Here is a 25,151-nt window from a genome sequence, read left to right as displayed (position 1 = left end):
TGAGTTGTCTATGCTACAACTTCACTAAAATAGGGTATGCTTTTTGTTGGAAATGACCTAGGACATGGGAGTCCTAGCTTCTCTTAGCTCCAGATAGTGCTTCTCATTAAATAAAGAACAATTTAGCACATTTTCAATTTTAGAGTGACCTGTGTCTTGATCTGACTATGCCAAAATCCAAACAAAACACAAACAAATAAAACAAACAAAAACATACAATAGCACACCAGGACCACTGAGGCTGGAACCTAAATGTTTTGATACTGTTTACAATGAAAACTTGTTTCGGATAAAATTTCTAAATCTTTCCTTTTAAAATGGAAACAGGTTTGAGGGAAAATGAAATCTTCCAACTAGTTTTCTGATTTTACAAAACATACTTTCTATTTAAAATAGTTTGTTCAGAATCTGCTTTATGTGAGTTAGTCTCATAGCAGTACAAACCACAATGTAGTGGTTTAACCCAGCTGGCAGCTAAACACCACACAGCCATTCGCTCACCTTACCCCCTCCCTCTCTGGGATAGGGGAGAGAAACGGGAAAGTAAAGCCTGTGAGTTGAGATAAAGACAGTTTATTAAGACAGGAAAATAATAATAACAATAATAATAATAATAACAACAACAATGATGATAATAGTACTACTACTAATAATGTGTACAAACAAGTGATGCACAATGCAATTGCTCACCACCTGCTGACCGATGCCCAGCCTAACCCCGAGCAGTGCGGCCCCCCCTCCCCCGGCTAGCCACCCCTATGGTATGGAATACCCCTTTGGAATGGAATATTCAGATGGTATGGAATACCCCTTTGGCTAGTTTGGGTCACCTGTCCTGGGTCTGTCCCCTCCCAGCTCTTGCTGCACCCCCAGCCTGCCTGTTGGCAGGACAGAGTGAGAAGCTGAGACGTCCTTGGCTTGGTGTAAGCACTGCTCTGCAACAATTAAAACATCGGGGTGTTATCAGCACTCTTCTCATCCTAAGTCAAAACATAGCATTCTACCAGCTACTAAGAAGAAAATTAACTCTGTCCTAACTGAAACCAGGAAAAGGTGACTGTGAAACTGTGTTCTCAAGGAATTTTTTTTCCTTCCAATTTCCTATTTCTAGACCAAATGAGACTGAATTTTATGGTTTTACAAAAGCTGATCTCAATTAAAGAGATTTTATTCATGACCTGCTTTATCTGAGTTCTTCTCTTAGCAATTCACAGGCTCTTTTTATAGCAGTTCAGATGAACGTGAAATGACCTTCTCAAGAAATTTCTATTCCTGCAGAGTTTCTTATTTATTGACCAAATGAGATTAAAAAATAAAAATAAAATCACTTTTGATTTGCTCCTGCAAAGCAATCAAAAATTTTGTAGTTAGCATGTCACTAATCACACTAGGTTATCTCATAACTGTGATGAATGTGTTCTTTGCATTCATTTCTCCCTTTAGAACAGCCAGTAAGTATAGTGAATCTAAGATTTTTAAACAGTAGAGGGATTCAGTGTATGGTACAATAAACAGTACATCAAATTCAGATACCTACAATGAAGAAATCAATACTATGTACTTTAGTAAAATGGTTAGGGAACAGATTCTCACCTAATAAAATCTGCCATAATTATGCTAGGAAGTCATGACGTTACACCATTTGAAAATTTGCTTTGCCTGTCATATTCATTTGCACTGTCATATTCATTTACATATTTTCAGCTAGTTTTTTTTTTTTAATATGATTTTTTTTTATGTGTAGAATAAAAAAAATAAAATGCCTGTCTTTCAGAGCTTTACAAAGACAACTGTTTGAAACCTACTATGAAGTACACAGTATATACTACCAATCACGTCAACAGAGTTTATTTTCTTTGATTTCACACTATAGCTCTAGGCATCTGCTATAACAGATAGAAGAAGCTTTTGATAGCTCACTGAAGCTATCATGGCACTGCAGGATTTGAAAAAAGGGCTAACAGCTTTTGTAAAAACAAAAAGAGGGAGGAAAGGAAAAGCAAAAGAGAAACACAAAGCTGGCTTGTGTCACAGCAGAATAGAAAGCTAGGCCTGCAACCCTGTCTTCTGTTGTGAAATCACTGTAGTATATTGTCCAGGACTCTTCTTGTCACAACGTATTGTGGCAGCAACAGGGAATGCTCAAACCGATTGCTAATTGGATTGATAATACCACTTTATCAGCATCTTCCTGTCTTTCCAAAATAACTTTGGCTATTAATGCATATAAACCAGATCTCTCAAAAACAGCTGTAAATTCTGGGAAGTTCAATTGAAAAATGATTTTGATTCACCTTAGGAAATGGGATTGTGATTGATTTCTTTTGTTAGGTATCTGAATTTGATATACTGGCTACAGTACCAAGCCCTGACTTCCCTCGCTATTTAAAGAACATAGTTTCATAGCATTTATTGCTCTAAAGAGAGAAACAATAGAAAAAGCACTCATTTATCATACTTACAGTGGCAACTTCATCTGATTCAGTGACATGTTAACCACAAAATCCGTGTATTTTAGAGAAAGACTATACTACACACTTTACACTGTGAAAGGTAGTGAAGACAAAAAGGGCAAACCAAAAATAGATATATTAAAATGTTATTGTGAAAACAATGGATAAAACCTGGAATTTCCACAGTGACCAGGGAGAGGGCAGATGGGAAAGGTAGGACTTTCCTTCCACTGATCCACAGCCACATATATGCTAAAAGACTGCACTGAATCTGTCAGCAAATTCAGTTGCTTTTTACTTTCACTTGTTCTGAATATTCCTGCAAGTAACAGGGAAATAGTTTGTTCAGCATACTTTAAAGTCAATAAGATTCAGATTTATTTTACTGAGCGCAGGCTTTGGTGAGAGGTAGATCATATTTAAGAAACTTTGTCTTCCAAGTTCATATTTACTTGAAGAAGAGTTATATATTGTAGGTCAGAAAAATTCCTTTGCTGACAGACTAGCATTTCATAGATTACCTTAATGTAAACTGCAATGCTAGACTCAGCATATGTTAAAAATACTACTTTGCAATTAGCACACAAGGGTGTTTGTTGCAAGGAGGCTCTTCAAACTACACAATACACAAACCCACACAGTTGGAAGTAGTTTGGTTCGATATTTTTATATATTTTTTTTAGGGGTGGTGGTGGGGAGAGAGAAACTGAATGTGGGGAAGGATGGAAAGGTTCGGAACAGGTTTCTCACTACAGCTGTCACTACTGTCGGTATTACTTGAACACCGCTTGTGATAACTTGAACTCCCACCACTACTGCATGATTCACTATGCTGTTTGATCCTAGGAAACCCTGATGCTGTGCTGTGACTTCAAAAGGCTGCTGCTGCTGCTGCAGCTTCATATGTGGAAGGTTACCATCTACTGCAGCAAACATTAAAGTACAGAAAGTCATTAACCCTTTTGTGACTGGCCACATTTCTATTTCTTGGAACTACAAACTGAATTAACGTGCTTTTAAGCTTCTACATAAACCCAGCATACACTTTGGTCCCAATATCACTATCTGAGCCTAAACTTTCAGTTTGATATTAATTACTAGAGTTTCCATTTGGCAGAATCCCAGTCTCCCAACAAGTTCTTCCTGCCCATAACAATAAAACACAAGACTAACATCACCCCTATGAAAACACTAGATATTCCTAGCACCTTTGAAACAGCTTATCTGCAACTATTCTCTTAAAGACTTCCAGATTAGGAAGTATTTCTAAAAATGGTACTTAAAAACAAACATATAAATAAATAAATAAATATCCATATGCAAATATGTACTTGTGCATATGTTATTTTTTTCCCCCACTTCCTCTGATTCTTTCATATTACAGCAATGGTAAAGAGCATTTGTTTGAGGGCCAAGGACATGATTTCTCATAGGAGCACTGGAAAATTGCAATATTGCATTATAAAATGAATGTCAAGTATGCCAAAATACTGGAATACCTCATCAAGTAATAGGCATACTTCTAACCAGAAGAGAGAGATACCTGCAAGTTAGTCATGTAGCTATCATATAAATAGTCATATGACTCATATACAATCATACTATAACACCATTTTTTTTCTTTTTATATATTTACATCTCTTCACAGAGAAGCTCTAAACTAATCACCAGCAATTGCAATCTGGTTGATGGAACTGAAAAATGTGTTAGGAGTTCTGTGAGTGCAATGTTTTCAGGGCTCAGCAATGTGTCAGATACATATACCCTAAACAGTGTGGATGATGCAGTTGCCAGATCAGAAGACTGTGATGGAGTTACAGGACTGTTCTGGCATTGTGCTAAATGTTGCAAGAGTCATTAGACATCAGATATGTGTTAGTTCAACAGTCACATGTGCCCTGTATGTATCACTTGAATGAGTCTCTAACTGAAGGGGAAAAACAGAGGAGTAGGCAAAGAAAAATAAGAAAAAAATAATATAATCCAGAGATAGGATTGCGACTAAATTTAAAAGAAAAAAAGACATAATAAAGGTGTAACTGTTTAAGATCTCACCCCAGGTTTTATATCCTCCCAGCAGGATTGTGTTACCATAGCTATTCACATTTGTCTGTTTAGGGATAAAAAGTCATTCAGTGATGTGGACTTTATGCCAGGTACAAGATATTGAGGAAGAAAAACCAATTACTACAGATTTTTCTATTCTAAAAAAAATGAGACAGGCATTTTTCTGTCCAGATAATTTTCTTGGCATTAACAAAATAACAAACACAGCATGAATTAACATGAAGTTGTCAGTAGGTAGAGGCTGATCTGGATGCCCTGAGGTTCCAAAGCTGTGGGATATAGGGCGATCATTTCTCATTTCTGTCTGAGTTTCAAGCAGTTATTGCAATAGCTCATAAAATTTTACTGATATATTGAGTTACCAAATTATGAGACTTAAAGATTCAGGAGAAGAGTAGTTTAGAACTTCCTGAAAGTAATTTTCTGTTTCCTAAATCCCAAAGAAGTTACCACACCTTGAGATTTTTATTTTTTAACTAAGTTTACAGAAACTTATATTTACACGATGACTGAGTTTTTAATATCTTTTCCCTCTTCTTCACTTTGTTCTTCTTCATCAATCTTTTCTCTTATTTTTCAATATTTTATTCTCAATGAATGCTCTCATGCAGTAATTGCAATGTTTAGTAATTGCAATGTTTAATTTGCTTTGTAATAGTAAAATATTACTGAAAATACAACAAATATTTTACTTTTCTCTTTCTTTCTGTTTCATTCTCTCTTTCTCTCCCTCTTTCTCTTCAAAATATCTTTTCATCTATGTATTTCCCCTACTTCTTACATTGTTTGTTCAACTTGACAAAGTTTTCTTTCCACTTAAGCTAGTTTAATTTTCATTCCCTCATATGACTTTCTTCCTTCTGTACTGTTATTTCTACTTGTTTATCTTTACAGATAAACTTAAGGTAAGTCCTCCTACCTTCCTGTTTTGGCCCTAGTTATTTCACCCTCTCTGATTTTTTTCCTTTTTTATAATTTTCCTTTTCTTTTTATCACTTCATTTCTCTCTCTCCCTCTTTTTTTTTTTTTTTTTTTTTATTCTAGATGGTTCATCATTTTTATCTCTTTCTCAATTCATTCACAGGTTTCATTCTTTTCTATATTTTCTCTGTGAGAATATATACTCTCTAGATAGCTGATTTTCTGCTCTTTGGGGAAACTCATAAAATTTCCCCTGGAAACATCTACCAAAAGCAGCACTGAAGTAGTAGAGTGGTTGAGGAAAATGCTTTGCCTCCTTGTTTCTCACATGTAAAGTAAAGGACCTAACTTCTATGTGGGAGAACAAGGATACAGGACAAACTTTAGAGAAAGAAAAATTCCCAAAACTATAGGAAAGAAGGTACTCCATCGAGCTGGACAGAATGAGTTTCATAAGATTCCAATCACAAGAATTTAAAGTATTTGAAATTTTAATTAAGGCATGAAAATTCATTGCTTTGTTTTAAGCCAGACAAGAAAAGCAAAACTACTACGAAGGTTTACCTAGTAGCTTCTTGATTAGCTAGTATAATATGTACATAAGAGTTAGGCAAAGGATTTCATCCAGTGATTTCTGAAATCAATGATATTTATGAATTCACTTTAGAATTTGAGCTTTAATCAGAGATGCTGATATATGATCTGAGAACATTTTTTCATTGGCATTAGAGGGTAAGTTACTTAAAACAAACAATAAAAAAAATCACCTGAATAGTTTAATTTTATTTGAGCTGAACTAGAAATTTTAACATAGTTTGAAGGAAACATTTAACAATGTTTTCAACATAAAATAACAGAATATTTTTAAACATCCATTGGGATCCAAACACTAACCTTAGATGACTTAGAAATGTTCAAGCTAGCAGAGAGGGAGGAAGATGATTTCTGGAGTTAAGTCTGTGTTTTTATATAACTTCAAAGCATTCTTTTTGCAGTTAAATAAAAAAAAATCCGTAATAATTTGGGATTTAATATTAATGCTAAATCAGTCTCAATCATTGTAACACTAGCGTTGGAAAAATCCAACATTATTTATCAAACTGGAGGAGACAGTTTTAACATTCCTATGGATCAAGTAGTCTCTAAGATATTTCAGCTAAACACATATTCCTTTAATTGTACATCAACTGTTTCTATGATTTCAAGAGCACTGAAGTCAACAAGGATTTCACAAGGAGACTATTTCAGATTTTTTCAGATTTCAAATTTTCCCTTTTCCTTCTATGTAAAAAGGGTGTAATCCTGTTCTCTCTCAGACAGGCTAGATGTCTAGGTGTCACAATCAGTCTTTGAAATATGCACAGGTGAAGGTAAAAGGCTTCACTGACCTGTGGAGAGAAACTGCACCTGTACAGTACTGCACAGTACACCTTCTCAGAGCTATGTATGTGTTTACTGAGATGTTACTTCAGTTCACTGTCTGTCACAGGGAGCCAAACTGTTCCTATGGTGCTCTAGTGGAGCTGAGCAGGCACAGGGGCACTGAGATACAGAGATTTTGGTTATCTTTAGCTCTCCTCTTTCTTATTTCTCTGTGCTGTCATTCCAGACAAAAAAAAAAAAAAGTTGAGGAGCTTCAGCTTTTTTTTTTTCCCCTCAGAGTTACTGTCTTGTCTTGAAATGAGTATAAACCTATAGAAATTCTCCCTGTGCAGAACTCAGATGAAATATTTATTTCATCAGATGTGATCTAGATATATTCCATTCCCTAGTTTGCCTTACTCATAAGGCTGCAAGAAGCTGTCGTTGGGGAGCACTGATGAGCCATTCTCTTCTTTACACAGTTGAATACTGACTTTTCTCTAAAGCCACAAGATTAAGTCAAAATGCAGCTTGAAGAAATTAGTTACAGCAAGGTTCTTTCAGACCAAATTGGTGAAGTCCTCCTTTAAAAATCAATTAAAGAACAACCCTAGAATAAAATTACATCAAACTGCACTGCCAACAGTTCAGTTTTATTATGCTGTAGGCTAATCAGGAAGACTATCTTATGAAGTTTCGCAAGAACTGAAAATTGTTTTCATGTTCAAATAAGGAGGAAGTGGTCAAATAGATCTTTTACATTTCAAAATACACATTCAAAAAAAGGTGAAAATAACAATAAAATGAAGCAAAATCAAAGTCCTGAAAACAAGATAGATTTTCATAGATTTGACCATAGATGTCCTCCAGTGTCCTCCATCTCCATCTTTTGAAGATCAGTTTTGCTAATTTTGACCTCTTCTGTTGACTTTGATTAAAAACAAAACAAAAACAAAACAAAAACAAAACAAAACAAAACAAAAACAAAACAAAAACAAAACCAAAAACAAAACAACAAACAAAAACAAAACAAAAACAAACACAAAAACAAAAACAAAAAAAAAAACAAAAACAAAAACAAACCAAAAACAAAAAAAAAACAAAACAAAACAAAACAAAAACAAAACCAGAATTTTTAGGTCTAGTAGTCCAAAGACCCTTTATTCATAGGGTTGCTTTCTGTTTTAATCTTCTTTTATTCTCTTTTATCTACTTGCTAAAGCTTAGATTATATTTTCAAGAACAGAAGTCCTGGGCCCATCTTTGTCTTAAATTCAGCAGTTTGATGTTAATTATCAGGAAACCATTCCCACCTAGCTCTCATCATTTTCTGGAATCAGTAAGTGATTTTTTTTTTTTCCTCCCAGTTTGCTTCCTTAAAGATTCCCTAAGATTGACCAACCTGTTAATCATATACCTTTTACCTCTCAAGGGAAAAGTATTATTAGAAAATAATCTTATTATGTTATTGGTTAATCTAATCATCTAGAAAGAATAAAAGAGTAGACCTTTAAATTTCCATATTTGCTTAAATTCTGTGTCTTTCTATATTTACTTAAATTTCCATATTTACTTAAATTTTTACTTAAATTCTGTGTCTCTTTAAAGCAGAAGCTGTCAAGTCTCCAGATTTATAATGCTTATATGGTAAAGATTTATTTCAAAGGCTAGTTGAAGGCAAAAGATAAATTAATTTATCCTTTTTCATCCACTGGCTAAAGTGCAGATTATATTCTTAAAAAAAATAAATAATAATCAATGCTGTTATATTGTGTTTATTTATGTCATTGGCAATTTCAAATCAGCTATAGTTAGACTTCATAATCTGGTCATATGCATTAGGAGATGATTATATTTGTAACGTTGAAGATGTCTAGAATCTTATTCAAAATAGATTATTAATTTCATATACAATAATTTTAATGAAACTTTAAAGCTATATGTGAGTTTGATATAAGCAATTTTCATAAAGAAAACAAGATTCTTTTTTCTTTTTTTGTCTAGAGTTTAACAACGCATAATATTAAGAAAGCTTATCCATATCTGGCATAAAAATCTAATGTAAATAGATATTGTATGAATGTGAAAGCATTAAATGTAAACAATCTTTTAAAAACTTGCACAATTGTAGACTTCAGATTGCACAATTGTAGCTGTAGAACCAGCTTTGCCAATACCTCAACTGATTGCTTTAGTTACACATTTTGAGTACCTTGTAGTTTCTTTTCATTAGGTAGTAACTCTTTTAAAGACAGATGATTTCAACACAATGCATATTTGTTGTGTTAACAACACAAAGCTTTAGATCTCCTTGTCACTCAGATGACATGTATGTGAAAGGTTTACATCTGTTTAAGGGGAGACCGGGCACATTCACTGAAGAGGATGTTTCTGAGGGTCATAAATACATAGAAATTACTCCCAGCTCAGGAACTCTGTGAGCTTCAAACAACTGGAGACAGTACTCCACAAAAGTATGATTTCTACTTTCCCAACATTTTCCTGAGGCTTTTGCTTTAGCTTTAGAACAGAAGAAAGAGCTTGCAGGGCCTTCATGACTGCTTTTCTTATGTTCTTATATCCTAACAGAGAATTCTATTGATTCAAAGTGGCCTGTAAAGATATATATCAAATAAATATGACTTAAAAATAATAAATAATACAGGTTGGAAGTGAGTTCTTGTTTTAATTCTATGGTTGTTACTATTAAAGATACACATATAGGCATATGCATATATATAAAAAAGCCAGTATAGAAATAAGCATAAAAGGATCCTAATTCATGACATCTTCACAAGTTAGATAATTATTTGTCAGAGAATAAATATTTACTGGCTTTGGACAGAGTTGGACTAGATGAGAACTTCAAATGTCCATCACCTTTGTCATTCAATGAGACAGGGCTCATTAAAAATATATATATATAATTTTTATAGCCCAATTTAAATGTTAATATCTTTAGTTACTTATGTTAGTTCCACCTTTATTTATTAAATTAAAAAAATCTGCAGAAGATTAACAGTAAACAACACTCTTAATGACAAGCCCTCTCTATGCACATGCTTTTTTTAGGTCAGAGGTTGGACCTGATGATCTTGAGGTCTCTTCCAACCTAGAAATTCTGTGTGATTCTGTGTGATTTTTTGTTTGTTTTGTTTTTTACTTACACATATTTGTCTGAAAAATAAAACCAAAGAAAGCTTCCCAGAACCACTGTATAAGACACAATAGTGAGAAATGGGGCAGTCAGGCCAGGTTAACTACCAAGCCTGAAATTCTTATTCTGATTCATGTGTAATATGTCTGTATTTGTATATCTCATTTTATTTTATTTGATATAGAACCATCAAAAATATCTCAAAATATTGTTTCACTGGAAAGCCTGACTTGGCTGAACTGAAATATTCTTCACATTTCTGAGAGGGTAAGAATCTTGGAGAATATCAGGTAGACACACTGCTGGACTCCCAGTGTTAAAAGATTTTGGGTTCTCAGGATTTCCAACTCCTCTGACAGGTTGTGAGGATGCTTTAATCAGGTCTCCCTGCCTGAGATAGCACAGGCTTTATTGCTCTCTCTCTCTCCCTCTTTCTCTCTCTCTCAGAAATCCTTTTACTCTCAGTTCTCTGTCTTATTAATACAACTATTTTTTTCTCTTTAGAATAAAATTAACAATAGCCTCTACTGTCTAAATAATGTAGCCCCCTAGCTGAGTTAATATAATCAATTGTCACAATTATTTCTCTTCTTCTGTCTCTTAAATTGTAAATCAAAAGGCACAGATTATTGGATTTACCAAACAACACTGATACAGATATGGGCCCTTTACCTTTTCAGTATTTTATCTACCCAGTCTCCTGCTTATGGGGAAATACCTCTGTTCTCATTTTAGTGAGACAGTCTTATACGTGATATCTAATCTCAGGCACAAACCTGCCATAAATCCTAAACCTTCACGGTGCGCTGATGGTGTAAACAAATGGTTTGAGTATGGTTGTGAGTAGAGACAAAGACAGACTCAGTCTCTGGGACCAGGACACGTAGACAGATACAGGTTAGAAAGTAGTGTCTATTTTACCTTATCATAGGGCCAACTACCTATCAAACAGTGTGGATAAAAAGAATAAATGCAAATTCATACAGGAAACTGAGTCAGTTAAAACTGTACCTTTTTTTTTTTTCTATCACACTTGCATACAACAAGGGAAAAAAAAAGTCATCTGATAATATTTTGTATATATTTTGATGTCTTAAAATGTATTCATGGATAAATGGCTATGAATAAACTTCTCCACAACATCCACTTTGAAGGATTTTAGATTATGATAAGCATTAAATAAAATAAAGCTCCAGCTTGTCCCATCCTGCTACTTAAATCTCTTAATCTATAATATAAATATCCTCCCCACTGAAAACACAGAAGTATATCACCAACAATTGTCAGGGGGCTTCTAGTACCCAGCAATCCAAATTGGTCATTCACTGAATGGTACTAACATTAGCGAGCATTCCAACAAGCATATCACTATGTTTTTGTTGGAAATTGCTACAAGTAGCAGTATGTAAAAACCTGATGAAGGGAGAAAAGATTAAAGCAAAAAGCAGGGATAGAACTAATGATAATAAAATTCTTGGCAAGTCAAATTACTGAGAGTCTCATATCAAAAGCAACTTTGACAATAATGGCATTCCAGAGTCCATAAAATTAGTCATGACTCAAAGATAAAAACATCAACAATTTGCATAAAAGCTTTACTTTAAAGATTTAGCACTGTATACCAAATGAAGAAAAAAACACCACCATAACAGTAACACTTTAATATAGGTATCCATTATCTAATGCTTATATAATGGAAGCCAAATGAGCTCATTATTATTGGTGCTATTATACTGAATGCTAAATTAACTCATCATAGAAGCACACTTGCTTTAAAAACTATTACCACACCATCAGTGACAAGAAAAAAATAAAAGCATACAAACTTCCTGAGATGACTAATTTGATTTCAGTGTTAACTTCTAATGCATTATTAATCAACAGTTCATTATACTTTCAGATAGCACTTAGCTTATTTGTGCTTTATTTGTACACAATTCATTTCTGTAATCTTTTACTATATTGCACTTTGTTCCTATGTAAACAATTCTGGTTTGAGCTGATGCAGATTTATGAAAAGGGAGGTATGGTATGTTTGTACATAATTTTAATTTGTTCTGTTTTGCAAAAACAAGAGAGGGATGCAGTGCAAAGTAAACAATAAGACTATGGGAAAAGACAGAAAATTATAAATATTTAAATGGATAATGTAAATTCATATATGTTGTGGAGAGATATAAGGATATTGTAGAATATATAACGTAATATAAATATATACAAGTTTGTGTATGTAAACATATCTCACGTTAAAAATAGGTGATCGTTAATACTTAATGTGATGTCAAAGATTGTGGCTATCATATGTACTATTTATATTTAAATGCAACTATTTATCTGTAGATCCTAGTTTTAAGATACCTAAATCTTCCATATAAAGCATAGTATGTTACTTGCAGCCTGCAAGTGTTCCTTTTTTTTTTTTTTTTTCCAATCAACATAAAATTCAGTATTTCCATTATGGAATATTTGGAGTATTTTGGAGTAACTTCAGAAATCTGGCATTATTTTCTAGTAACAGAGTTTATCAGCAACTGAATAATGTATATTGTATATGAATAATGAATATTGTAGGAAATAATTCCTACAAGTCAAAAATTACTCTTGAGGACTGTTTTAGCACTTACAGAAATTACTGAAAAGGTCTTTTTCCATAGTGTTTCCCAGAAAAAGTGGACTTTTTTTTTACTTTAAAAAAATGTTTTCATTTACACTACAAATCCAACCACTAGTCCAAGAATATCACATAGTTTTAAACTGGATTTATAATAAAACTATAAAGAAAAAATATTGCCAAAAGAAATAATTTCAAAATATTTAAGTCACATTTCTAAAATGAGTTCTTTAACAAAGTTTTTGGAAGCTAAGTTTAACAATAAGCTCCTACAACAAATTTTCATTGAGATCTTAGGTAAGGTACAATCCTTCTCTGGTAATTTCCTATTCACAGAGGAAGAACGCTAATAATTTTTACTTCCTATTCATACTGAGAGGGTGGAGTGAAAAATGTAGAGGAAACATTAAAAAAAATGAAGCTGGTTCACATAGGATAATTAAAACAGTCCTATGAAGAAAATAATTTTCCTGTTATTAAATGATGTAGTTTGCTTACTATAAGAAAAATGTAATGCTCTGAATAAGGGCATTTCCAGGAAAAAGAAATGTGATCAATAGGCCATAAAATCATGGTGATTTTTTCTCCATCTTGCTCTGCTTATCAATGGTCTAGGATTCAACCAGTGAATCAGTAGCATGAATTATCCACATTGTTTACTTTCAGAGGGCCACAGAGTTTCTTCTGTTTATTTGGGACAGAATATCTTCTTCCATTGCGCTTTGTATTTGGTAATGACAAACATTTGCGCAGTGCAATCCAATGTTGAAGGCAACAGTGAAGTCATCATGGTAAAATAAGCAAGATTGATACGACATTCCTTCCCAAAAGCAAATATCCTTTCCTTCCTTCTAGGATTCTTAACTTTATCTCATGTTTTGTTGTTGTTGTTATTCCTGTTGTTTTCTTTTTCAATACCCTTTGCCAGTGAAGTCCTGTTTTTCTAATTGATTTCAGTACTTTTGCCAACACTTTTTTTTTTCCTAAATGCAATCTTTCATATAATGATTCTGTAGCATAAAGGACCCTAATTCTAGAACTGTCTAACACTTCATATATATGCTCTTTAAAGTGCAAAACTTTATTGGTTTAAATCTAGATTAATCCTGATGCTCCTTTCCAAAAGTGATTCTCAATTTATGCAAGTAGAATGTTCTGCTAAACAGAACATGTTCTGCATTGTTTCAAGTACCTTACCATAAAGCAAATTCCACATTTAGCTTGGTTATGCTTATATAATTCTATTAGCAACAGTAACAGCAAATTAAAATATATTGTTTGGCTCTCTAAACTTCATCATTGATCAAGTTTCCAAAACCTGACTATAGGACACACATTGCTTGCACTCATTGCTTATTGAGGGTGGTCCCACAGTTAGTAAGAAACTACATATCAAAGACTGCCTCAGAGTTGTTACTGCTAATGAAGCACATTTCATAAAACACATTAGTCACAGGACAATGTAAAACTTAATTTTATGACTGAAGAAATCTAGCATATATTCAAGATGTGTGTTGGTTACATTGGTATACAATTATGCGCCTTTATTCCAAGAGTTTAGGGTAGCAAAGAGGGATCAGTAGATTTAGTGAAATTATAAAAGTGGTATATTTTATGAATTTTGTTTCCTTATCTTTTAATCAGAAAAAAATGACTTTTCTTTAAAATCATAATATAAAGTTTAATTTTATTATGCAGTAGTCATCACTGTCAAACACTAACCTAATTTTCTGCACTAGAGCAAGAAAGACCAAGACCTTACCAAGCTTTCATCCTTCTTACAGCATCTTTCAAGAAGCTATTCCAATAGTTAAGTACAAATTGAATACAATTTTTTAGTACAAGAGGATCTGTCAAGGATCTCAGTTGCTTTTGCTCAGAGAGGTCGGGACAACACTGTAGCATGTTTCTGAATACTGCTCTGCCATTTAAAAAGGTCCTGTAACAGACTGTATGATTATATACATATGCGTGGAGAGAAGAGTTATTGTAGAGTGAAACAAAGGTGTTCTACACCTTGATCATCTGTTAAGTTATATCCATTTTGAAGCCAAGATGTATAGCTATAGGTTCTAACCAAAAGTGTGCTTGTTTGCCATAAAGATAACTCACTTATTCTTCTAATGTGAAAAGAAACAAAAACCCAAAGTAATGTCCTAAGTTAAATAAAAAGCTCCTCAGAATTAGTAAAGTGATAGCTACATCTCACAATGCCTTATATAATGCATAGATATCAGCACATTATACGCATCTGGGGAAAACAAACAAACAACAAACATGTTTCCTACCCTGATAGCATCCTTCTGGCCTCATGAACTCGAGAACTCAGAACTCTGTCCTCAACAACTCCAAATCAGTTGGTTTGTTGGATGTATGAGAGACAAAATGCAAGATTCCATGGACATAGAAAATGTCCAACACTTGACATTAGGTTGGATTTCATCTTTGTTTACTTGTTGAAAGGTTGGGCATAAAGCAGTCAACCAGGGAGAGAGATGAAGAACTCCAGGGTTTTTTTCTTCCTTTCCAGAGGGTTATCATATTTATCTTGCATGACTTTATTAGGTGAGTATGCATTAATATTTAAAGGGGTCTGTATTTATTCCCTGACAACAGAAGTAACTCTAACAGAGCTAGCTTAATTTTTCAGTTGCTAAAGTTAAGTAAGATAAACCCCATCTTTGATTGTGGAACATAAAATGAGTTTTGTGCCAATACTTTTATAGATAAAGTTTTTATTTTCCTGAATATGAATTTTAATATAGGCATTTAAACACATCTCAACATCCATAAAGTCATTATAGTAACTTCCATTCCCTTCATTTTGCTAGGATATTCATTACTCTGAAGTTGATCATTTTCATCACCCCATGTCCCACTTAGCAAACGTTTAGCAATATTTTTGAAAAAAAGCTTCATCATGTACTTGAACATCATGTACTTATTTTTTCAGATTAAATTAAAATTTAATCTTTCAGATTAAATTAAAACCCCACAGTCATAGATTAACAGCTGTTCAAAAAGAATCCCACATTTTTGATATTAAAACAACCACCAGATGGCAACCTTACAATTTCATAAAGACAACACAATAAATTGCATATGGCTACCTTGGTTTACGTATTGAGATTTTTGTTTGTCCATTCTTAAACAAGACAAACCCTTCGAATAGCCAAAATTGTCTCTAGGTTTTTTAATTGGCTGCAGGTTTTAGTAGAGCAGCAAGTTCCTCAAGTTCTCCATTTTTCCTTACTCCACTGTAGCAGTCATTGGAGCTCTATTCTTATTAAATATGTAATTAGTGACACAGAAAACACCAGGACAGTGACGACTCTTCCAAAGTGTTACATTTATCAATAAAATTATGGTCAGCATGTCATTGCTTCCCATTTTGTGTAGCAGCACAGCCTTTTTAAAGACTTTTCAGTTTGCATAGCCAGGCTCAAAAATTGATCTGTCTGTCAAACTGATGCAGGTGCCAGACTCATGTAAGTGCCAGACGCATACTAAGAGCCTTATCCAAAGCCTGAAGCCTCAGCTGGGAGGCTTTCTACTGCTTCCTACTGCTTTAGGCCAATCCCCCCCTAACCCCCCACCTTTTCTTTTTTTCTCCTTTCAGTCTCTCTCTATACCTGTGTGGAAAGCAATTTCCTGCAAAAACTATGTTAATGAAATATGCCATTCTCTATCAATCTAGAACAGGAAATTCATAGAATTGCAGATTCTACAGGTAGATTTTATTTTTTTTGGCAATATATGCTAGCAACATGATTTTCAATGTCTGATTAATACTAACTTAATCAAAAAAATTAGACTAGACAGGCCAACTTTGTTGCTCAAAAAGATAGAACAAATCATTAAACAATCTATTTATAAACACAGAGGATAACAAGATGATGAGAAGCAGCTGAGATGGATTTGTCAAGAACAAATCATGTCAAGCCAGGCAAATTTTCTTTTCTGGCAGGTTACTGGCCTAGTAGAAACAGTGAAAAGCAGCAGCTGTGATATATTTTGATGGTTGAATGAGAGGTACCACTTAACCATTTTTGCATGCAAAAATGTTTTGATGATGTCACCATGTCTCACTGTGTGGTTTAGTTCTCATGGTTAAAAGTGCCAATGGTAAGCATCTCATCCAGGGCATTTGTGTCTCGATCATTGATTTAACCAATTGTTGTTTTATTGTTTGATTCAGTCTTTCTACTTTCCCTGAGCTTTGTGGGTGCCACGGAGTATGGTATTCCCACTGAATACCTAATGATTGACATCATAATTTTATTATTTTAGAAGTGTGTGGCCTGATCAGAATCAATGTACTGGATTATCTAGGTATCAGGTGTTCTAATAGAATTTTTACCACCATTTGTGCCATAGCTCATGCTACAGGATAAGCTTATACCCATTGTGTTAAATGATCTACAATTACCAATAGATATTTTATCCTCCCTACCTTAGGCAATTCAGTTAAATCAACTTGTACTTTCCCAAAAGGCCTATAAGCTGTTTTTTCTCCCTCCCGTGGCTGCTTGTCAAAACACTTTCTTAGTTATCTTCTGACAAGTTAAGAAACTTTGTACAATTTGCTTTGCTATTTTAAAAATCCCAGTGCAACCAAATTGTTTAAGTAAATGATCACTTAACGCCTTTGTACCCCAATGTGTTTGTGCATGCACAATGTCCCAATATTTGCTTAGCATAAGCTTTTGGCAATATCTCTCACCTGTCTGGCAGCATCCATTTTCCTTGTTCTAACTTAGCCCCCATTTTCTCCAGTTTCGTTTGTTTGCTTTGTTTTATTTTCCATTGCATTTCAGAGTTGGTCCAAAAATTCCATAGGAGTTTCTTTTGGATCTTGTTGGAACAGATTCAATTCCAAAGTTAACCAGATTTTGGTATTTACCGTTCATTATTTCCGGGGTGACTATAATCGCCGTGTGGGGTCAGTCAGGGGAACGTAATTGTCAACAGTTCCCTGAGCAGTCCCATTGGCAATCTGAGCTCACTCAAACTCAGGTTGTTTTAAGAGTTTGTTGCTTTTCTGTGTCCATGACAACCCTCTGCCCCAAAGGGCTCACACCGGTGATTTTGAGATCACAGCCTCCTGTAGAGGCAGAACTATTAACACTCCTACATCCTCTTTCCCTGCTCATTCAACTTCAAACAGCTCTGTTAAATACTACATGCCACACCTTTAACACCTTCAACTCTTTTAACCCTTCCTTTATCTTTCTCCAGCTTGTAATTTTCTCCTGCCAACACCAAAGGCTCAGTCAGCGGCCAACATAATTCCACTCCTTTTCCCTCTAAAATGCTGGAACAACATATCAGTATAATACATTTCATCCTATTTTCCTTCTCTCCTCAAAAACAACATTAATTGCAAGATAGCATTATAGTCGATTGATCCATAAAGTGGCCATTTAGTTTACATAGTGGCCACCATTGATTGCAATACTTAGTGAAAGTCCTCTTGCTTTCTGTGCCCCCAGTTCTAACAATATCCTTCCAATGTGCCAATATGCACCCAAGGAAGCTTTCTTTAAAACGTCTTTATTTTAGATATTACTCATTTCCTTGATTTCCCAATTCTCTTTTATTTATTTATTACTATTCCTTACTAGTTACTGTCCTTTGTTTCAATTTCCACACAAAACCTTTTTATTGCAGGTTTTTACTATCTTTTTCTAATCTTCTTCCCTAATGTCCCAGTTCTCTGGGATTAAATGCTTCTTCCCCCATACAAACTTTACTATTTCAGATTATTAATGAGCCCCGTTCCAATCATAAATCCATGGAATTTCAGGAAAACAGCTGAAGCACTCAGCCGTCTGTCTTCTAGACAAACATTACCACCTTTTCCACAAAAATTTACATTTCAACAGGACCAAATTTCGAGCCGAATGCCAATTTTTCTCATGCACGTTGTTAGTAAGCCCGTACAAAACAAGGAATCACTCCTGTGTATCCATCAATATGGGGATTTAAAAAGGTATTGAGGCCTAAATAAATTCGCTCTCCCCCTTCTTACCAAGTTCCCAGGGCTCAAGCCCGAACCACTAAAGAAATGACTCTTTCAGTTCTGCTTCAGTCAGCCCCCTTCCCCACCCCCCCCCCCAGTACTTGGGAAACTGACCAAATACCACAGCAAATACACTAACACTTCTCAACTGTTAGTTACTTAGATAAGGCTCCCACCTTTTTTTTTTTTGTGTCACACTCAAAGCATTTAAGAGCAAAAATAGGCTCATGAGATACACTGCCAGGCCCATATCTTGGGCACCACCAATCAAACCTTGGATAAAACAGCACTTCTTTTTGGTCTGTCAAGCACTTCGTTCGTCTCTGCCCAGTCCCCTCACAGAGAACAAGAAACCATGGTTTGGAACTCCACACTCGTTTTGTGGCAACACTGTGTTTCACTCACACTGCACAGTCATGCAATCACACGAAGAGGCCTCTAGCGCATCTCATTCATACCACATAATTTAGAATAACAACTAATCCAAGTAAGTGTTGTCTCCGACTGTGTTCTTCATGAAGTGACTTGTAACACTTTGTTTCAAACCCTTACACTTACACAAGTACTTTAAACACAAAATACCAGGACATTTAAGAATAAGACATACAATTATTAACACTCCAGTTAGTATCCCTTGTTGTGGTTTAACCCGGCCGGCAGCTAAACACCACGCAGCTGTTCGCTCACCCTCCCCCTCCCTCTCTGGGACGGGGAGAGAAATGGAAAGTGAAGCCTGTGAGTTGAGATAAAGACAGTTTAATAAGACAGGAAAATAACAATAATAATAATAATAATAATACAATGGTGATAATAGTACTACTACTAATAACGTGTACAAACAAGTGATGCACAAGGCAATTGCTCACCACCCGCTGACTGATGCCCAGCCTAACCCTGAGCAGTCCGGCCCCCTCCCCCCGGCTAGCCACCCCTATATATTGTTTAGCATGACATCAGATGGTATGGAATACCCCTTTGGCTAGTTTGGGTCAGCTGCTCTGGGTCTGTCCCCTCCCAGCTCTTACTGCACCCTCAGCCTGCCTGTTGGCAGGACAGAGCAAAAGGCTGAGATGTCCTTGGCTTGGTATAAGCACTGCTCTGCAACAATTAAAACATCGGGGTGTTATCAGCACTCTTCTCATCCTAAGCCAAAACACAGCATTCCACCAGCTACTAGGAAGAAAATTCTGTTCTAACTGAAACCAGGACACCCTCCAGCAGCTGAAAACACACCATTTGTCTGCAGCTTCAGGAGGTCTTTGTCTGCTCCTGCCGTTAACGGCTGAGAGTGGAGTCCCCTCCAAGCAACACACTCAGGGTGCACCTAGGGGCATCTGCTCCACAGCTGAGCAGAATGGCTCCTGCCTGGCTCACAGAAAGATGACAAAATGACTCACAGAAAGCTGACTCCGTGATCAGTAAGACTGTAAAGTAGGCATGTTTACTCAGTTCTGGGTGGCACGGGGGGGGGGTAGTCCCACAAAAGTCATGCACACCTAACGTGGCAACTTGCTTTGGTTGTATCTAGTAAAGAGTTACATATACATGAAGTTTCCCAATACTCCTATACATATGCATAACCCGTCCCTTTGTGAACAGTCCTCGTTATCTCAGACCCCTTGGTTACAGTCAGAACCATGAGGTTGTTTTGATCTGATTCTCAGGGTCCAAGGGGCTTTTGTTATCAGGAGGTCTAAGCGCAGCACAGGCACAGTACATCGCAAATGTAGCACATATACATTCTTAATCAATAGATCTCCAATTTCTAATTCCATGTTTCAGCTGCAGCATACTTGCTCTCTTCTGGATCCACAGGTATTCTACTATTAATATTAATGTTCAAAGCCTGACAAACCCAGTCCTCTGTGGACCCAAATATTGGCCAAAATACATGGGGTCTTAAGGGTTCTTTTGGCCATTCTACCATATAATACTGGACCATTTTTAATTTACTCTTTTGTTTTCTGGGGCCTCTATCGTTCCAGTTTCTAATCATTATTCCTAATGGACTTTCTGGTGGTATGTCTGGTAATTTGCTCCCTTTCTTCTGGTCCTTGGTCTTCAATTCTGTCTGACCCATCTAGGAATTTTGCTATGGCAATTCCTACAGCCCTTGGTTACCACAGTAAGAGTGTCTTGCAGGGGGTTTAGGACCTATCACCCACCTATATCCTGATTCCTATAGGATTCCTATATTCTATAAGAATCGCTTCACCGGCCAAGTCCCTCACGGCAGATTGGAACCACGGTTAGAAGACCTCCACCTTCACTTTGGAACTAAGCTCCGTCTCAGTTATGCTCTTACACACACAGGCAACCAGATCCCACCGAACCAAACGGTATACTCCTTAAACACTTACAAATCCATTGTTTTCGTTTGGATCTTCGCGCGCAGAATTATGGGCAAAATACAGTGCTGCAGCTGGCAAGGGAGCTCATGAAAAAAAAAAAAAAATCAAGATCTTTGCTTATCTTTATTCAGATTCAAGACGACATTAGTCCTGACGCGACTCGAACAGGAGCCACCAAATGGTGGGGCGCCTCTCCTATATCAAACCAGAATTCAGGAACCAAAGCCGTCCCAGACAAGCCCCCAGTTGTTATAAATGGCTCAGTCTTCAAAACAGGACTAAAATCAAAGTTTATAATTTATTAAAGGAATAGAGGTAAGCAAACAGTGCTGGGTGTGCCAGTAGTCTCTGCTCCACCCAGACTCACACCAGTTACATCAAGCAGCTGATTTTTATGCTCCTAGGCTAACACATACTCATTACTACTTCTAAAAAAAGCCACAGGATTATTATAATTAGTTTGCAGAATCCAAACCCTCCTACTGGAGCCTGTGTAACAGTCTCCGGTGGTCCCTCTAGGGGGGTCTCTCATGCTGGAGGCTCATAGTCTTCCTCCCTCTTGTCCTTCTCCTTTGTCCAGCTTGGCTGTATGTCAGAGACTTGTGCAGCATTCCCTGCAAGCTTTGTCTTTTAGTCAATCTTCAGCTTTCCCCATCTCCTTAATCTCCTGGCTAGATACCAGAGACTTGCATAGTGTCCCATGCAATAGTCATAATAGTTAGCAGCTATTCAGAACCCCCCCCCCAAGTATCAGAGACTTCAAGGAAAAGCCTACAAATACATTTCCCTTCAAGCTCTCTGTTGACATGAATTGCTAAAACATTCCTTTGCAAGGTACAAGAACTATATACATTAACCACTCTGTTTTTCTTAGACTTGTGCTTATACAAGGGTCTGTAGGTCAGAAGGTCACATTCACCAAACCACGTGGCCCTAGCATTGTTCCATACTGACACGAATCAGAAGAAAACATTTCACACTACTGTCACTGTTGAAGACAAGGAAAAACTTCTGAGCTCTCCCATAGGATTGTCTGAGGGCTCCTCAGAGAAGGTAGTGTTCCCAATCCCCCATCTGTATCTTCTTCTTGCATCCCCCCAGGGTAACTGTACCTGCTGCTTCCCTAAAGTACCTGTGCACCAGTGCACGGGGCGTGGGAAATAAACAGGATGAGCTCAAGGTCAGCGTTTGGTCACAGGGCCACGATCTCGTTGTGATCACTGAGACGTTGTGGGACAAATCACATGACTGGAACAAAGTCATGGAGAACTATGTCTTCTTTAGAAGAAACAGGCTGGGGAAGAAAGGGGGTGGGGTTGCCCTATATGTGAGGGAGCAATTAGAGTGTACCCAGCTCCAGCTGGGGGAGGGTGATGGACAGGTGGAGAGCTTGTCAGTACAAAAAAAAAAGGGGAGGCTGGTATGGGAGAAACGGTATTGGGGGTACACTCCAATTAGGTCTTCAAATCAGAAGGAGAAAGACAATAAGACTGGAAGATAAAAAATATCACCCCAGTCTTCAAGAAGGGCAGGAAGAAAGATCCAGGAAACTACAGATAAGTCTCACCTCTGTCCCTGGAAAGGTACTGGAGCAGCTTGTTCAGGATGTGATCTCCAAGCAGAAACGGACCAGGACTGGGGACCAGGACTGGAGGACTGACTTTGAGCTGCTCAGGGCACTGGTTGGTAGAGTCCCTTGGGAGGCGGTTCTGAAGGGCAGAGGAGTCCAGGAAGGCTGGGCGCTCTTCAAGAGGGAAATCTTAATGGCGCAGGAGCGGTCTGTCCCCACGTGCCCAAAGACGAGCTGGTGTGGAAGAAGACCGGCCTGGCTCAACAGAGAGTTGCAGCCTGAGCTTAGGACAAAAAAGAGGGTTTATAATCTTTGGAAAAAAGGGCAGGCCACTCAGGAGGACTATAAGGATGTTACGAGGCTGTGCAGGGACAAAATTAGAAAGGCCAAAGCTCATCTGGAGCTCAATCTGGCTACTGCTGTTAAAGACAACAAAAAATCTTTTTACAAATATATCAATGCAAAACTGAGGACTAAGGAGAATCTCCATCCTTTACTGGATGCAGGGGGAAGCCTTGTTACAAAAGATGAGGAAAAGGTAGAGGTGCTTAATGCCTTCTTTGCCTCAGTCTTTAGCAGCAATACCGGTTGTTCTCTGGATACCCAGTACCCTGAGCTGGTGGAAAGGGATGGGGAGCAGGATGTGGCCCTCACTATCCACAAAGAAATGTTTGGTGACCTGCTATGGCACTTAGATGTGCACAAGTCGATGGGGCCAGATGGGATCCACCCGAGGGTACTGAGAGAACTGGCAGAGGAGCTGGCCAAGCCACTATCCATCATTTATCAACAGTCCTGGCTATCAGGGGATGTCCCAGTTGACTGGTGGCTAGCAAACGTGACGCCTGTCTACAAGAAGGGCCGGAGGGCAGACCTGGGGAACTATAGGCCTGTCAGTTTGACCTCAGTGCCAGGAAAGCTCATGGAGCAGATTATCTTGAGAGTCATCACGCAGCACTTGCAGGGCAAGCAGGCGATCAGGCCCAGTCAGCATGGGTTTATGAAAGGCAGATCCTGCTTGATGAACCTGATCTCCTTCTATGACAAAGTGACGCGCTTGGTGGATGAGGGAAAGGCTGTGGATGTGGTCTACCTTGACTTCAGCAAGGCTTTTGACACCGTTTCCCACAGCATTCTCCTCAAGAAACTGGCTGCTCTTGGGTTGGACTGGCACACGATTCGTTGGGTTAGAAACTGGCTGGATAGCCGGGCCCAAAGAGTCGTGGTGAATGGAGTCAAGTCCAGTTGGAGGCCGGTCACTAGTGGCATTCCCCAGGGCTCGGTGCTGGGGCCAGTCCTCTTTAATATCTTTATCGATGATCTGGATGAGGGCATTGAGTGCACCCTCAATAAGTTCGCAGATGACACCAAGTTAGGTGCGTGTGTCGATCTGCTCGAGGGTAGAAAGGCTCTGCAGGAGGATCTGGATAGGCTGCACCAATGGGCTGAGGTCAACTGCATGAAGTTCAACAAGGCCAAGTGCCGTGTCCTGCACCTGGGGCGCAATAACCCCAAGCAGAGCTACAGGCTGGGAGAGGAAAGGTTGGAAAGCTGCCTGGCGGAGAAGGACCTGGGAGTATTGGTGAATAGTTGGCTGAATATGAGCAAGCAGTGTGCTCAGGTGGCCAAGAAGGCCAACAGCATCCTGGCTTGTATAAGAAGCAGTGTGGCCAGCAGGGCTAGGGAAGTGATCATCCCCCTGTACTCAGCTCCGGTGAGGCCGCACCTTGAGTACTGTGTTCAGTTTTGGGCCCCTCGCTACAAGAAGGACATCGAGGTGCTCGAGCGAGTCTAGAGAAGGGAGACGAAGCTGGTGAGAGGTCTGGAGAACAAGCCCTATGAGGAGTGACTGAGGGAGTTGGGCTTGTTCAGCCTGGAGAAAAGGAGGCTCAGGGGCAACCGTATTGCTCTCTACACTTACCTCAAAGGAGGCTGTAGCGAGGTGGGGGTTGGTCTGTTCTCCAACGTGCCTAGTGACAGGATGAGGGAGAATGGGCTAAAGTTGCGCCAGGGGAGTTTTAGGTTGGATATTAGGAAGAACTTCTTTACTGAGAGGGTTGTGAGGCATTGGAATGGGCTGCCCAGGGAAGTGGTGGAGTCACCATCCCTGGAGGTCTTTAAAAGATGTTTAGATGTAGAGCTTAGTGATATGGTTTAGTGGAGGACTGTTAGTGTTAGGTCAAAGGTTGGACTCGATGATCTTGAAGTCTCTTCCAACCTAGAAATTCTGTGATTCTGTGATTCTGTGAAGGTATGTTATCTATGAAATATGACTGGTGGAAAAGGTTGAAATAACTGATTTTTTAGTTTAGAGGAGACTTAAGAAACAAGAGTTCTTTGATATCAAACAAAAAGTTGTTATAAAAACAACTTTCTCTGCCACTGAGTAGGGCAAGAAATAAGTATCATCGTCCACAGTAAAGAAGATTAAGGCATTAGATATTAAGAAAGGATTTTGTACAATAAGGATAATTAAACACACAAACTAGTTATTGAGTTAGGTTATGTGATAAAAAGAATGACAGATCTATCAGAAGAAAGCTAAGTATATTCAATCCAACCTTAGGAAAAACAAACAAAACAATAGAGATTTTTTCTTTTCTTTTCAAAATAACTTCAAAAATAAAAAAACTAAGG

Source organism: Aythya fuligula, chromosome 5 (genome assembly GCF_009819795.1).
Source record: "Aythya fuligula isolate bAytFul2 chromosome 5, bAytFul2.pri, whole genome shotgun sequence".
Lineage (NCBI taxonomy): Eukaryota > Metazoa > Chordata > Aves > Anseriformes > Anatidae > Aythya > Aythya fuligula.
This window is presented reverse-complemented; position numbering follows the sequence as displayed.